This window comes from Lytechinus pictus, unplaced genomic scaffold (genome assembly GCF_037042905.1).
Source record: "Lytechinus pictus isolate F3 Inbred unplaced genomic scaffold, Lp3.0 scaffold_19, whole genome shotgun sequence".
NCBI lineage: Eukaryota > Metazoa > Echinodermata > Echinoidea > Temnopleuroida > Toxopneustidae > Lytechinus > Lytechinus pictus.
The window spans coordinates 750395-767044 of record NW_026974140.1 but is presented as its reverse complement, the minus strand read 5'-3'; the positions used below and the strand labels follow the sequence as shown (position 1 = coordinate 767044).

General features: G+C 36.3%; 1 long non-coding RNA gene across 1 annotated transcript; it reads left to right on the top strand.

The window, feature by feature from the left end:
- Window positions 1-3552: 3552 nt before the first annotated feature.
- LOC135157695 (uncharacterized) lies at window positions 3553-12323 on the top strand. The gene is made up of 3 exons (XR_010296662.1): window positions 3553-3721; window positions 9184-9393; window positions 11128-12323. It is a non-coding gene; the product is annotated as an uncharacterized LOC135157695 (long non-coding RNA).
- The last annotated feature ends 4327 nt before the right edge of the window (window positions 12324-16650 follow it).

Genomic DNA, 16650 nt, shown 5'->3' with positions numbered 1-16650 from the left:
TTATAAAGAACTCCTGCAGAACACTTTCTGTATTTTTTGTTCAAATGAGGGGGTCAAAACTTAAGCATACAGATTAAGTCATTTCCAGTTGTATTTTCCACCTGTCCATTGTCTAGTTTACCATGTTATTTTTGTAAATCATATGTTATTTGGTTGTCATGGCAATGGCTTGAGATGTAGTTTATACATTGAGCAACCAAAATATAATTGTTTAACACTGTAAAATTAGGGGAAATTAAAGATAAATCCTATTCTACAACGTTTTTTTTAATCAATTTTTTTATTTTTCTGGGGAAAAACAAGCCGTTGCCATGGCAACAGACCAATTGGAACTATCTTGTTAATTTTGAATGTTTCTAAATTTTATATATATTCAATTGGGAACTTGAAAATTATCATTTTGGTCATCTATATCATGTTTATTTACCATTTACATGGGAATGTATGTCATTATTGAGAAATTAATCTGTTGCCATGGCAACGGCCGAAAATGGCATTTTAAAATTTACCTCCCACCTTTAAAATAAATCTTACGGCATATACTAATACTTGTGAAAGTTTCATGCTTTAGTCAAAATTTGCACAATTGTTGTGATTTTTGGAGCTAATCCGCTCTACTATATATCGTTTATACATGTATAGATCAGAAATAACAGGGGACCAAGAACAGAACCCCGAGTACACCATAGTTAATCGTAGCATGTTTGGATCTAGATCTATCTATCATAACAAATTGTGTCCTATCACACAAATAGCTTCGGAAACATGACAATGCTACACCACGAATTCCAAAGTGTTCAAGTTTTTTGAGAAGGATATCATGGTCAATGGTATCAAATGCCTTTGACAGATCTAAGAATATCCCCAGACAATATTTGTTTTCATCAATAGCCTTTACGATATTACTCATGAAGTTAAAAACAGCATTTTTGTGGAGAAATTTGTACGAAATCCGCACTGCTGACGAATCAAGATGTTCTTTTTAGATAAAAATTCATTTAAACGTTTATAAATTATTTTCTCTAGAATCTTTGAAAAAAAATCGGTAACAATGCTATCGGCCTATAATTTATGACATACTTACGATCAGATTTTTTAATACACCGGCACAACTTTAGCTACATTTAGTTTTTCTGGAACGACCCCCTCCTGAGATAATGACATATTAATGATTTTTTACATAAACGTTCAACAAAACTGTGAATACTCTCCTTTATAAATCGAGGTGAAATATCATCAGAAACACTCGATTTAGACAGTTTTAAAGACGATTCAATATTAATCATCTCAGCTTTTGTAGCAGGGTTTAAAACAGAGAAGCATTATCTTTACATCGTTTCATATATTCACGATGAGATTGTGGTACTTGAGGAATTTCTGTCGATATTTTCTAGGGCAATCCAATGAAATATTTGTTAAAGCTTTCAGCCTTATCCTTGGTTGATGATAAAAGTACACCATTACAAATCATCTCTTGTGGAATAGAATGCCTAATTGAACGTCCAAGCAATTCATTAATGTGAGTCCAAGTCTTCCTGATATCACCTTTAACTTCGTTTAACAAATCATCGTAATAATCTTTCTTGGCTGAGCGAAGAACATTAATCAATACATTCGTATAATCAATATACCTCTTTTTACTTTCAGCTGTAAGTCTCTTGATGTAAGTACTATAAAGCTTATGTTTATGATTCATCGACCTCAGTAAACTATGAGTTACCCAGGGCTTCTTACATTTTTTTTTCTTGTTGCTACCTTAACTAGTGGGAAAGAAAAGTTGTATAGGCCGAGAAACCTTTGTAGAAAAACTTCGTAAACATCATTAACGCCTTCCACTGAGGGCAGAGCCTGCCAATCAATTTCAGCTAAGTGTTGTTTGAACCTTGAAATTCTTACATCATTAATAAGCCGTTTCATATCTTTCTCACTTTCTTAACAGGAGTTACTAAGGAATCCTTTCTTACACAAAATATGGGCATATGATCTGAAATATCGGAATAAATTACACCAGAGCAAAACTCATTTTGAATGCAATTAGCGAAAATAGTATCTATCAGGGTTGCACTGTTTTCTGTTACACGAGTAGGCTTTGTGATAACAGAGAATATTCCAAAGGAGTACATGAAATCAACAATCTTTTAACACATTGATCATCGTCATAATTCAATAAAATTTATGTTAAAATCACCCATCAAATAGATCTCCTCGTTCTCTCTACTCACAACCTGTAGCTGATGTTCAAAATCCTCAATAAAAGACATACTATCATAGTCTGGTGCCCTATATACATAACCAATAATAACCTTTTTAGAGACAATTGTTGTTTCAACAAAGACTACTTCATACCCTGTCTTAGAACCAGACAAATCTTCACGTAATTCAAAATTTAAGTCATCTTTTACATACATGCATGTCCCACCACCGTTTTTTTCCTGCCCTACATTTATGAACACAAGAATAGCCAGGTATCTGAAACATTCAGATATTAGTAGCATCTTTAAACCAAGTTTATGTAACACCTATTACTGAGAAATCATGTTTCAAGCATGAGAGTAAATGTAACAGATCATCATAATTTTTACATAAACTTCTGGCATTCAAATGCATAAGATCAAAATTCCCCTCTTTATTTTGATCAAATACCTCACAATTAATGTAATCACAGCTTCTTAATATTATGTTTACATCTTCTTCAACAACGGTATCCACTAGGAATTATTATAGAAAATCGATGACACATTAACTATTTTGTACATATATGATTTTCTTATGATACTACTCCGAGTTGATCTACCTTACAAACATACGTGGCTTATACACATATTAAACAGACACCGAAACAAAAACAAGCCACTCACACAAACAATTCATACTTGTAGGTTATGGGGCGCCAAGTGTCCGCCAGTGAATTCCGTCCAAATCACGGCATTCCGTACACAAAATGTGTTTTTATTCAGACGAAAATCATTTCGTCATGACGCTTTTTTATTTCGTACACAAAATTTATTTTTTGTCACACAAAATCAATTTCGTCTCGACGAAATGCACGAAATCAATTTCGTCTAGACGAAATGTAATTGCGTCCACAAAGTTTATTTGGCGTGCCATACGAAATGAATTTTTATCAAACGAAATGGCGCACCAAATGTCCGATGGTAAATTCCGTCCAATTCACGCCATTCCGTACACAAAATGTGTTTTTGTTCATATGAAAATCATTTCGTCATGACGCAGTTTTATTTCGTATACGAAATTATTTTTTGTCACACAAAATCAATTTTCGTCGAGACTAAATGTAATTGCGTCCACAAAATTTATTTCGTTGCGATGCGAAAATCTATTCCGTCGACGAAATCATTTTGTGTCAAAACCACAAAAAAATTTCGTTGACGAAATGATTTTGTGTCAAAACACAAAAAAATTTCGTCGACGAAATGATTTTGTGTCAAAACCACAAAAAAATTTCGTCGACGAAATGATTTTGTGTTTTGAGTCTTTTTGACATAAAATCATTTCGTCTCCTCTGTCTCGAAGGGGACATAAGAAGGTCGCTGATTGGCTGCACCTTGCTCAAGCTGTTTTCGCTCCGGGACGATCACACTTTTTCACAGCTCAGATTGGCATGTTGGTGAACTTATTAGCTTAGATTTCACGTTATTCATGCCTACATGAGCTGCATACAACTGCTCTAATCGGTAGGATGTGGACGGACATTGCATTCGTAAGTTCAGCTATGTTTTCGACTTCAAAATTACGTTGAAAAAAAAATGGGAATTCGTTAGTCGTTACCAAACTTGCATTTGCAAAAAGCTGTGTAACAATACTAGTCCCGTGTATTTAAGTTTATGTACTGTAGTCAGCAGACCATTGGGGGGGGGGGGGGTTGGTCTTTTCTGCACACCTAAAAAGTAAAATGGTTATGAATTATACAGGTTGAAGATATTTAGGCCTTGATCTTGATAAATAATGTAAAATTCATTCCGAGCAAAATGCTGAAAATTTCATTGAAATTGGATGACAACAAAAGTTATTGATGCCTGGCCGTACATGCCGTATGAAACTCTAACGTTAGGCTACTCCACTCAGTGACTCACGCGTATTGCGAGGTTAGTATTAGTATACTAACCTCGCACCATTAACCACGTTTGGCAATGGATTTCTAACTAGTGGGTCACGCGTGCTGTGATCCCACTTCTGGTGTCCACAACACACAACTTCTATTGCTTGATTTTTCTGTGCGCGGCGGCATGTAATGAACCCTTGACTGAGTGACTAGGCCTAAAAAACTCAGGCAATGGTTCGTATAGCCAGCCATTAATCAGTATAGGTGAAGCAGAGGTTAGCAGTAGTGAAGTGTAGTGGAGCTTACACGAACCATCGCCTGCTGTACTAGTATAGTTGTGGTAGCCCTGGCCCCACTCATTACTAGTTCGAGGTTAGTGGCTACATATAGTTGCTACAGTACATGTATAGATCTATAGTACTAACCTCGTACACCGAACTGCATTTGGCCCTGGATTTCTGTGAAGTTGGCAAACATCGCTTCATTACAATACAGAATTAATATTTGCCGAAACTCCTCGCTACTCACCGGGGCGCTTTGCGGTGAGTAGCCATAATACAAAAAGTCAATAGTATATTTTTAATTAGGCCTAAATCAAAATCATATTTAAAAAAAAGCAAATTTGATTACTTTGGAGTTTGGACTAGAAAGTGACTTTGCGTGTCTCTTCTTTTTACGCAAATAAAAGGAAGCCTGATGGTGGCGCTAATAAATTTCACAGCCTTGATTCAGGCTCGCTTCAAATGCAGCTCTAGCTCGGTAATTATGCCCCCGCAGACAAAGTCCGGAGGGGGCATTAAGCGTTGCCCCTGTCCGTTGATTCGCCCGCCCCCCCAATTGGTTTCCGCGCAATAAATCGAAATATATTTCGATTTATATATATTGATTTAAAAAAAAATTGGTGTGTAGGTACATGACACCATAGTACAGGCTAACTTTGAATTCGGAGTCTGCAGGTCCAAGGTCACAGCTCATGAAATATCCGAGTTGGTTTCCGCATGATGACTTATGAAATATTCAACAGATTTATAAAAATTAGGGTGTGTAGGTAGATGACACCATATACAGGCTAAGTTCGGAGTCGGCAGGTCAAAGGTCACGGCTCATTAAATATGCAATTTAGTTTCCGCATGATTACTTATGAAATATTCTACATATTTAAACGAATTTGAGTGTGTAGGTAGACGACACCAAAATACAGGTCAAGTTCGAATTCGTAGTCGGCAGGTCAAAGTTCACGGCTCATTAAATATGCAATTTAGTTTCCGCATGATTACTTATAAAATATTCTACATATTTAAACAAATTTGAGTGTGTAGGTAGATGATACCAATACAGGCTAAGTTCGAATTCGGAGTATGCAGGTCAAAGATCACAGCTCCTTAAAGATATCTTATGAAATATTCAACAGATTTTTAAAAAATTTGGGTGTGTAGGTAGATGATGATGATGCACAGCATTTTTACAGCGGCGTAACAGGGTTCGGTGGCCAGGGGGGGGGGGGGCAAGAGCCAAAAATTTCCCGGTCATATCATGGTATGAATATAGGCGTAATGGTGTAGTAAGGCGACTATTTTGAGAAGGCCAGAACTTACCTTTAAAAAAAGTTGCGAGCGAGCGAAGCGAGCGAGCAATTTTTTAAATACCTTTTTAATACAAAAATCCAATTTTGTGATAGATTTTGACATGATATCCAGATAATAAATTTATTTAATTCTTCTCTCTTTAGATTCCTTTTTTGTCACGGTGGTCTGTACGCCACTGTGAAGAGGATTCTTTGCGGCAGTAGCGTGAAGAGTAAAAAACAAAACAAAAAAACAACGAGGAGCGCAGTATAGAACATGTGCCAAAAGGCTGCTTTATATATATAAGTCCTGAGCGAGCGAAGCAAGCGAGAAAAAAAATCAACTTTTCATGAGAATCTAACTTTGAGCTATTTTTTAACATATTCAGTAATTAAAATCATATCCTACAATACTTTTCCAACAAAAAAGGAGGTAATTCCTCCTTTTTTTTGTTCTTGGCTGTAGAACTTTTTGGGGCCATGGCCCAACCCTTCCATACGCAGTGCTGTGTGTTTGGGGTCCAGGGCAGAGCCCCAGGAACTTCTTGATATCAAAGCCATTTAAACCTTGCAGATTTCCCCAATTTTAATCAAATCGCGGGCATAATATAGCTTTTACACAACACATTTATTCAACCCAGTTGCGTAATGAACCAAATATTTTGAGGGGGCAAAACATAGAAATGTGGGAAAAATTTGTAAAAAGTCGCCAGTGTGCAAAGCGAGCTGGAAAAAATTGCCTATTGAAATTAAAATCTAATTATGTGATAGATTTTTCCATTATTATCAGCAAATAACACATTTCCTTGTTTTTATTCATTTCATTATACGTCATGTACGTTGTCTCCTATAAAATTTCTTTTATATCCTCTTGGGTGTGGAACCACGACCCCCCCCCCCCGCCTGTATGGCAGTGATTGAACGTGATTGAACGGGGGCGTTATAGAGCCATTTGAAGATTATAAATGAAGAGCCCCTACTTTGTGGGGTCTGGGGCAAAGCCCCGGTAGCTTATTTGCATAAAATTTAGAAAACTTATAGCACAATGTTGTATGCAGTCCATCTTTCTTCCCGCTCTTTAATTTCAATCATCAGCAGCCCGGTCGTGTTATTTTTTTTCTTGTTCCTTTTCTTTGTTTTCTAATTTAGCTCTTGACTAATTACATTCTACCTTCGTTTCCCGCTATTGTTTGCCATTTTGTCATCTTTTAATTTATTTCCCACCGTGCTATTGCAGTACATAGGCCCTTTTCTCAATGATTTGTTCTTTTTCAAATGTTAATTCTATCGTACATTTTCCCGCTTTCCTCCCTTTTTTACTAAAAACAGTTTTTTCTTCGTTGTCTTTTTCCTTTTCTCTTTCCATTTCCCTTTCCTCCTTTTCTTTCCCCTTTCCTTCCCCTTTCCCTTTCTTTCTCCCTCCTTTTTTTCTTTTTCCCGTTGTTTTTTAATTTTCCCGGTGAAATCCGCCAGGGGGGGGGTAACTTGCCCCCCCTGCCCCCCCCGCCTGTTACGCCACTGCATTTTTATAGCACCATATATCTGTCAAAGACATTCAAAGGCATATTGGAGGAGCCAGCCAATCTGGGTCGCCTACAAGGGCGCGCACACAGAACTGTGACCCGCAGGTCTCTCCTCCCGATAACTGGTTGGGGGAATGCAGGTGGACCACTACACAGGGTCATTAAATATGCGAGTTGGTATCCTCATAATAACTTATAAAATTTCAACAGATTTTTTAAAAATTGGGTGTTTAGATAGATGACACCATAATACATGCAAATGAGCCTCGAAATTCGAAAATTATAATATTACATAATAATTCATAGAAAATGAATTATATTGTACACAAGTGGGATAAATCATTCAATAGTAATTGTAATGCACAGAATTATAACAAGTGTTGGTAAAACATCACAAAACCATTTATTTTAAAGTAGTAAAATAATTGAATTGACAAAGATTCTACCACTTCAGGCCATCCATAATTGGACTCGTACTCGTCGCTTTCAGACCCTTCTCTCTCTAATATACGCATAGAATTTATAAAATCGTGTGTTTCGGTATCTAAAGAGTTTATTCATGATGATAATATTTTGATGGTGTTTGGAATCCTAAAAACCTGTATAATTATCATCATTTTAGGAAGAAAGCCTGTATGGTTTACTTAAACTATTCAAATTTTATATCTGGGGATACCCATCTCAATGTCCACATACATGTGATTTTTTTTTGTCATGAAATGAATTACTGATAATTTCATTTCATCAGCAATTTAATGCCCATGTCTGCATGTTTGAGTATGTTTTATGCATATTTCGCCTCTGCTATTATTTTGATAGGATGTATTTCCAAATTCATCACAATAATTGTAAGTTTTATCATAATTTTACTTTTTGAAAATTATGCTATTTTTGTTCCACCAATAGTATCAATATGACGATATCAATGGATTCTAGTTAATCCTTTTGGGTAAGATTGGAACTAACTCTGTGTTTAATAGATAAAGATATATGACTAACTTGTCCAGGTAATGAGAAATGGGCCCCTGCTGAGTAGGCCTAGAGTTTTTATGCCCCAGCAGACGAAGCCCGGAAGGGGCAGTAAGCGTTGCCCCTGTCCGTCCCCCCACTTGGTTTCTGCGCAATAACTCGAAAAATATTTAATGGATTTTAAAAAATTTTGGTGTGTAGGTAGATGACCACAAAATACAGGCTAAGTTCGAATTCGGTGTACGCAGGTCAAAGGTCACATCTCATTATATATGCAAGTCGGTTCAAAGGTCTAAATTTGTTAATTAATTATATGCATATTGGTTTCTGCATGATATTAAGTTCAATCATATTGAATGGATTTCTGATCGCGTTAAAGGGGAATCCAGCCTTGGCCATTAAATGTTGTGTTGGGAAGGAGAAATATAAATTAAACAGAATGGGGAAAGTTTGAAAGAAATCAGACAAGCAATAAGAAAGTTATAGCTGCTTTAAAATTGAGATCACTAATACTATGTAGATTTCAAATTGGCAACTGGATAAGTAAATTATGACAAGGGGCAAGGACAACTTTCCCATAGGCCATGTACTTTATTATCAGGGATTAGTGGTTTTCTCCTAAGTACCCATTCCCCTGGGGCAGTAATCTAAATATAACCCAGGTAGTATATTGTTTTATGTCCTCATGAAAGAAAAATATTAATTTGAAATAAAACTTTTGGGAAAAAATCACATTTTCGCCATAATATGAATTGGAGTACATGGAAGAGTAGTCCTTGCCTTACATCACTATGACATCCCATATGCAGCCAATTTGAAGTCTCCATGGGTACAGTGATTACCAATATTTACAACTTTTAAAAATTCATAACTTTCTTGTTGTTTGTCCAATATTGTTCAAACTTTCACCTATCAACTTGTCTGATTTTTCTTTTCCTTATAAAAACAATTTTTTATTTGGGTTGGATTCCCCTTTAAGCGGGGGCATCTGTGTCCTTTGGACAAGTCAAATTTTCTTAATTATGTGTAATTGATTTTATGACATGTGTTTACATTTGCTGCAGATTCCCATTCAGCCGTTGGACTGAACCTGTACTGTCTGTAACACAGTATGGATGGTCAATATGAAGCGAGCTTCATTGAATTCCTCCAAGAGCTCTGTACTCCGTTCTGACCATTTTGAAGATGGTTGCTTTGACAGGACTGGGCAAGTGACTCGTCTTAGACAGGATGCTGTCCCAACCATGTTTGATTTCCTGCCTCGTCTTCAGAAGGTACAGTAGATCTATATCATACATGTGTTCTAAAGAAATATTTTCTCTGTATTATCTACCTTTGGTTTGATAGAACATTGCTTTAAATATTCCATTTTCAGTAGCCAAATAGAGATGAAAATTATCCTATTTGGGAGGGTAACCATGGACCTGGGCCTATACTGTGTATTTACAGTAAACTCTTACTAAATAAACAAATATATTAAAAATTTGGTTTACCCTACATAATAATCCTGGGCTACTTTGAGATTGCATAGCCCGGGGGGGGGGGCCTTTTTGGTCCCCCTCTTCAGATCTCCATGCACTGTCGATCGCAACGAAAACCGATGCACACGTCACCATCAATGTAATCTGCAAGCATGGAGCTCGACATTTTTTTGACCGCGTCACTCGTTGACTTTTTACTTTCAAGTCTTGCGCAACTTTTGAGACCAAAATTGTGACCCCCAGGTACAGGGTTCCGAAATTACGCAACATTTCGTAAATGCATGCAGAACCAAAATTGCTCAAAAACGTGTATTTGTGTACAAATCCAATGCAAGTAGTGTTTTTAGCCAAAATTTATAAAATGTATCATATTTTTCCTTTTACTGCTCAAAATCAATTAATTTTATCTTGTTTATGGTAAAAAAAAACGTCTCCGACAATTTCCATTGAAAAAACAATAAAATACATAAAAAAATGAATGTGATGTTGACAACTTTTTTAAAAATTAATTTAATCAGATGCCTATAAAGAGTAAGTGAAACAAAAATGAGCATTTTAGGGGCATTATTTTGTTAATTAGAGCAAACTTATGATTTTACGCATTAATTAACATAATGAGCAATGAGATTTTTCGCAGATTTTGATATTATGGTATTGTAGATAATGCCATGGGTAACGCGCGTGCCAATTTTCGTCGCGATTGCGAGATCAACGGCCAAGATCATAAGGGGGGCTGAATCAGCCCCCCCCTCCCCCCCGTCTTCTTAGGCGTCGAAATAGCCCAGTCTATTTAGGGTTAAAGATAAATCCCTTAATAATTCCCCAAATTCTATGATTTCTAAACAAATGTGCTCCTGAAGAAATGGTAAATCAAATTTCTACTTTTATGTATTTTATTGGTTCTATAATTCCATACGTATTTCTTTGTTTTGGGGCCTTATGTATTTTATAGTTTTTTTTCAATGGGATCACTTCGTGGCACTATTCCAATTATAAAAAGCAAGATTTGATTATTTCCAACCAATTAGTGCAAGAATAATGATGCATTTGTCAATTGTGACTGAAAATAGAATTTCCATTGGATTAAATATGTATACAAAATAATATTTTTGAGCAATTTTCGGTCCAACATGAACTCATAAAATGTTGCGTAACTGCGTATCTGGGCGTCTCGAATTTTGTCTAAAAGCTCTGCGAGAATTGAACGAAAAAGAAAATTGTGGTACCTCGTTTCTCATTGTGGACTTATCGTGAAAAATGTGGATGGGGGGGGGGGGGGGCTTATTAAGCCCCCCCCCCCCCCCCAGGGGCTAGATAGGGTTAATATATCATCATGAATATTAAAAAAAAAAAACATTTATTTTGTTGCAAGTCACTGGAAAAGGTTTGATTCCTAAATAAATATTATTCTTCATGTATTATCAAATATTTAATTGAAAAATTTAAAGCTATCTTTTCATTCTTCTATCTGTTTTTGTTCAATATTTCTTATATGTTTCTTTTTTTTAATTCATTCATCTCGTACAGAATTCACCCAAGCCAAGGAATTCCCCGAAAGAAAGACGTTTTGATTCAGCAAACAACCTCCCAGATACTGCAAAGTCTTCAGCACCTTCATTTCTCGAGGACCACTCCTACTCAACATCAGAAAGTCCAAGAGAGGTAAAGTGGAAGATAACAGCAATAATGGACTGTATTAAGAACTTGGAGAAGAGGCTGAAAACCACACACGAGAAGTCCCGCCGTGTACATTACTTGCTCTTAAGTTTGGACAAACATAACTTGCAAAACTTTACAACAAATAATTACCCCAATGTGCATTCTGATTATTTAAAATAGCTCAATGAAATAGTTTATCAGTGGGCATGTAACAAAAGTGAATTCATTAAATTTGAACGTGTTGCAAAAATGATGTCTTACAGTATATTCATTCTGACTTAGAATGTCAGAAGAGAAAAAAGTTTGTGAAAAGTAGGAATGACGGCAAGATGACAGAAGAATAAAACAGGATAGAGCAAGGGGGACAGATAAAGGACAAGTCCACCCCAAAAATTGTTGATATGAATAAAAAGAAAAAAATCCAACAAGCATAACACTGAAAATTTGATAAAAAATCGGATGTAAAATAAGAAAGTTATGACATTTAAAAATTTTGCTAAATTTTACAAAAGAGTTATATGCACATTCTGTACACAGTCAGTATGCAAATGAGGAGACTGATGACGTCATCCACTCACTATTTCATTTGATATATAGAATAAGGTATATTCTAATTTTCTCCTTGTCATGTTAAACAAAATTTTATTCCTCCCTGATCATGTGGAATTAGCATTATTCAATACTTTTTTGGTTCAGTAAAGTTTGTCCTTATGGTAAAATCTGTAAAAAATGAAATATTGTATGATTCAAACAATAAAAAACAAAATAAACAGTGAGTGAGGGACATTATCGACTGTCTCATTTGCATGTCACTGAGTTGTAAATATTTTTGTTTTGTGAAAAATAAGTGAAAATTTAAAATGCCATAACTTTCTTAGTTTACATCCCATTTTGATGAAATTGTCAGCGTTATGCTAGTTTGATTTTTCTCAATTTAACTGAACCAACAATTTTCTTGGGTAAACTTGACCTTTACTAATGAGCTGTTGGATAGAGACAAAAAGATGAATTGAGATTGAGGGTGATAGAGAAAGAGAGACAGGTGTGGGGGAGCCTTTGATGAATGCCTGAGAAAGCGAACATTACCATAATTTTTTTTTAGGATTTGGACAGTAATGAATAGTACATGTTTTTTCTGTTGGTATTTCTCAAAATATGTGTATGTTGTATGTAAGGAAATGGGTATAATCCTTTTGTAAGATACACTCATTCAGAAAATATTAACTAAACAAAAAAAAAAACCAAATTATATTTTACTTATTTTCAACTGTTCAGACACTCTCATATCAAAAGTACCCCCCCCCCCCTCATTTCAAGGTATTGGAGAGAGAGAGAGGTTGGATGAGAAATGGATTGGCTGTCTGCAGAAAAAAATGCAGGGGGAGCAAAACATTTTTAGGATATGTTCAAGGGAGCGAAGCGACCGAGCAGAAAAATTATTCTGGGGATATATATGAGAGAGCAAAGTGACGAGAAGAACAAATGCAGGGGCCAAAATATTTCGAGAATATGTGAGAGGGAGCAAAGTGACCAAGCAGAAGTAAAAGGAAAGAGGGACAAAAATTGTGGTATGTGTGAGGGAGCAAAGCATCCGATAAAAAAAACCAGAAAGCAGGTCAATCAAAATATTTTTTGAATTTGTGCTGGTGCGCGACACGTTCACTCCCGAGCGATAGGGACTTGTTTAAAAATGGCATAGGAAATATGCGTTTTCTATAATCATGGTAAACTGATAATATGGTAGAATTTAGGTGTTGTAAGAGTTAAATTCTGAATGAACTGTATTGGCTGGTTAGACATGCGCAGAGGATTATTTGTCTTTATCCATTTTTATTTTCACATTTTCTTTTGTTTGAATTTATTTTCCAGGGGGTAAGCCCCCCCTCCCCCCATTCCTGTGGATACCAATGGGGCGGGGGCTTGGAATAGTGCAAGTTAGAGAGGGTGAATCTGAACTTTATAGATATCAAAAGAGAAAGAAAGAATTGTAAAATGAAAATGAATAAAAACAAAGATAGAGAGGGGGAGAGTGAGAAAGCAGGTGAACTTTCGAGGGGCATTAAAAAGTCTCAGATTAAAAACAACATTTTTGTTTTTGTAATTGTTTATTTTATTTACCCAGGGTCAGTCAAAATATTTTGGAATATGTGCGAGGGAGCGACACATTCACTCCCGAGCGGTAGGGACTTGTTTTAGGAAACATGCGTTTTCTAAGAATGGTAAACCCATATTTTAAGGTAAATTGCCAATTCGTCTACTGCCATACAGTCCACTCACCACATGGTCTACCTTCATTTTGTCTATAAATGCCATTTCGTCCAATAGCAATTTCGTTTACCACCCATTTAGTCTAATTCTATTAAGGCTAATGCCATCTCCATTAATCAGTTCGTCCAATGTTCATTTAGTCCAAGCCATGTTGGCTAATATCAGTTGGTCCAATATCCAAATTATCTACCGGATAATTGTCATTTCGTCTATCATTTCGTCCACCACCCATTAGGTCCAATAATCAGTTTGTCTAACAACCAAATCGCCCAGTTCGTCCAATTCTCAAATCGTCCAATAGTCATTTAGTCTAATAGCCAATTGGTCCAATAGCCATGTTGTCTAATACAAATATAATGCATCATCCGGGGGGGGGGACGAAATGACTTCTTAAATATACCTTGAAATTCCTGAAGATAAAAAAATATATAACTAGGCCTGCTATCAGGAATGGAATGATGCGGTACAGCATGCAGCCTCCTACCCCCCCCCCCCCGCTCTCTCTACCACATCACGCACACAAAAGGGGGAATTGGAGTGGTTAAAATTGATAAAATTGAAATAGGGTCCTTTGATTTGGAATTTACCCTCATTTCTTTTTTTTTACAAATGCACACCTAAAAATGATAATCATCACTCATCATATAACAATGATAATAATTGTAATAATAGTAATTAATGATAGTACTAATAAACAAGAAATGTACTATAATAATAACGATAACAGCCTTGGACGGTACAAAAAAAATTAAAAAGAGAGAAAAGTGGGAAAGGATGGGGAGAACATTACATAAAAACATAAAATGTATTACAATGGAGCTTAAAAAAACACTAATAACAGATTAATCAAACGACAGGTGTAAATTAATAACAAATCACAAGAGCAACAGGAGTCGAGGTAGCAATACACAGGCACCAAACTAGAAGGACTGCTAATAGGAGACTATTCCTATTTGATTGTAGACGAAACGAATATTGACCGGGATGGCAATTGGACCCATTGATGATTAGACCAAATGATTGTTAGATGAAATGGGTTTAGACTAAGTGACAGTGGATCAACTGCAGTTGGACAAAATGGAACATAGACAAAATGTAAGTAGACTAAGTGGTCAGTGGCCATTTGCCCTTAGACCAATTGGCTATTGGACTAAATGGTAATAGACATAATGAAAATGGACAAAGTGGCTATTGGACAAATTGGCCAAAAATGCAATTAGACCAAATGAAAGTAGACAAATTGGTTATTAGACGAACTAGCTATTGGACAAAATGGTAATTGGAAGATGTGGAAAAGGAACAACTGATGGTAGATGAAATGACATACCATTTGGTGAGTGGACAAAATGGCAGTAGACGAAATGGCAATAAACCTATTATAGGCCTACGGTAGAATTTAGGTGTTTTACGAGTCAAATTCTGAATGAACTGTATTGGCTGGTAAGACATGCGGCAAGGATCTGTGTCTCTTATCCATTTTTATTTTTCAAATTTCTTTTGTTTGATTTCAGTTTTCAGGGGAAGCCCCCCCCCCCCTCCTGTGGAAGCCAGTGGGGCTGGGGCTTAGAATAGTGCACGATAGAAAGGGAAAAACCGGAACTTTAGATATCAAAAGAGAAACAAAGAATTGTAAAAATGGGTGAGCTTTCGAGGGGCATAAGAAAGTCTGAGATTAGAAACATCATTTTTATTTATTTCTTTATTCATTTATTCTGTTTTATTTACCCAGGGTAGCCTCTTCAGTACAAAACTGCTTTACAAGAGAGCACTGCACATCTAAATGTATTTATCAGCATTAATAGTTTATACATAATTTTTAAAATGAGCGCGAAGCTCAGGATAATGTTTGATATTCCAACCAGAAAAAATGGCATTTTAAGCATATAATCCCCTGCCCCATTGGCATCCACAGGAGGGTTGGCCTTTCTGCCTGGAAACTGAAATCAAAAGAAAAGTGTGGAAAATGGATGAAAGACAAAGATCCTCTGCGCATGTCTTACCAGCAAATGCAGCTCATTCAGAATCTAACTCTTAGAGCACCTAAATTCTACCGTAGGCCTACAATATGTGTTTACCATGCTTAGAAAACGCATATTTCTTAAGCTATTTTTAAACAAGTCCCTACTGCTCAAGAGTGAACGAGTCGCTTCCTCACACATATTCGAAAATATTTTGACCTGCTTTTTTTATCGGTTGCTTTGCTCCCTCACATACCCCAACAATTTTATGTCCTCTACATTTCTTCTGCTTGGTCACTTCGCTCCCTTTCACATATTCCCCAAATCTCTTGTCCCTTGCATTTTTCTTCTCTGTCATTTCGCTCATTTCGGGGGGGGGGGGGGGGCTGATTCAGCCCCCCTTATGATCTCGGCCGTTGATCTCGCAATCGCGACAAAAATTGGCACGCGCGTTACCCATGGCATTATCTACAATACCATAATATCAAAATCTGCTCAAAAATATTATTTTGTATACATATTTAATCCAATGGAAATTCTATTTTCAGTCATAATTGACAGAGGCATCATTATTCTTGCACTGATTGGTTGAAAATAATCAAATCTTTGCTTTTTATAATTGGAATAGTACCACGAAGTGATCTCATTGAAAAACAAGTGGAACGCCTCTGGCAGTCTCGCCTGCATTATGCAATTTAATATAGCAGCAGTGCTAACTTTGAAAACTACTATAAAATAATCATTCACAAAAAATATTTTGACCTGCTTTTTTTATCGGTTGCTTTGCTCCCTCACATACCCCAACAATTTTATGTCCTCTACATTTCTTCTGCTTGGTCACTTCGCTCCCTCTCACATATTCCCCAAATCTCTTGTCTCTTGCATTTTTCTTCTCTGTCATTTCGCTCTCTCGCATATATTGCAAAATAATTTTCTGCTGTCGCTTCGCTCCCTTGCACATATCCCAAAAATTGTTTGCCCCCCCCCCCCATATTTTTTTTTTCTGCAGACAGCCATGTCCCGTTCATACTCTCTCTCCAATACATTGAAATGATGGGGGGGGGGGGCACTTTGGATATGAGAGTTACTGAACAATTGAAAATCAGTGAATTATTTGGCTTTTTTTCTTTTGTTTAGTTAATATTTTCTGTGTGAGTGAAACTTC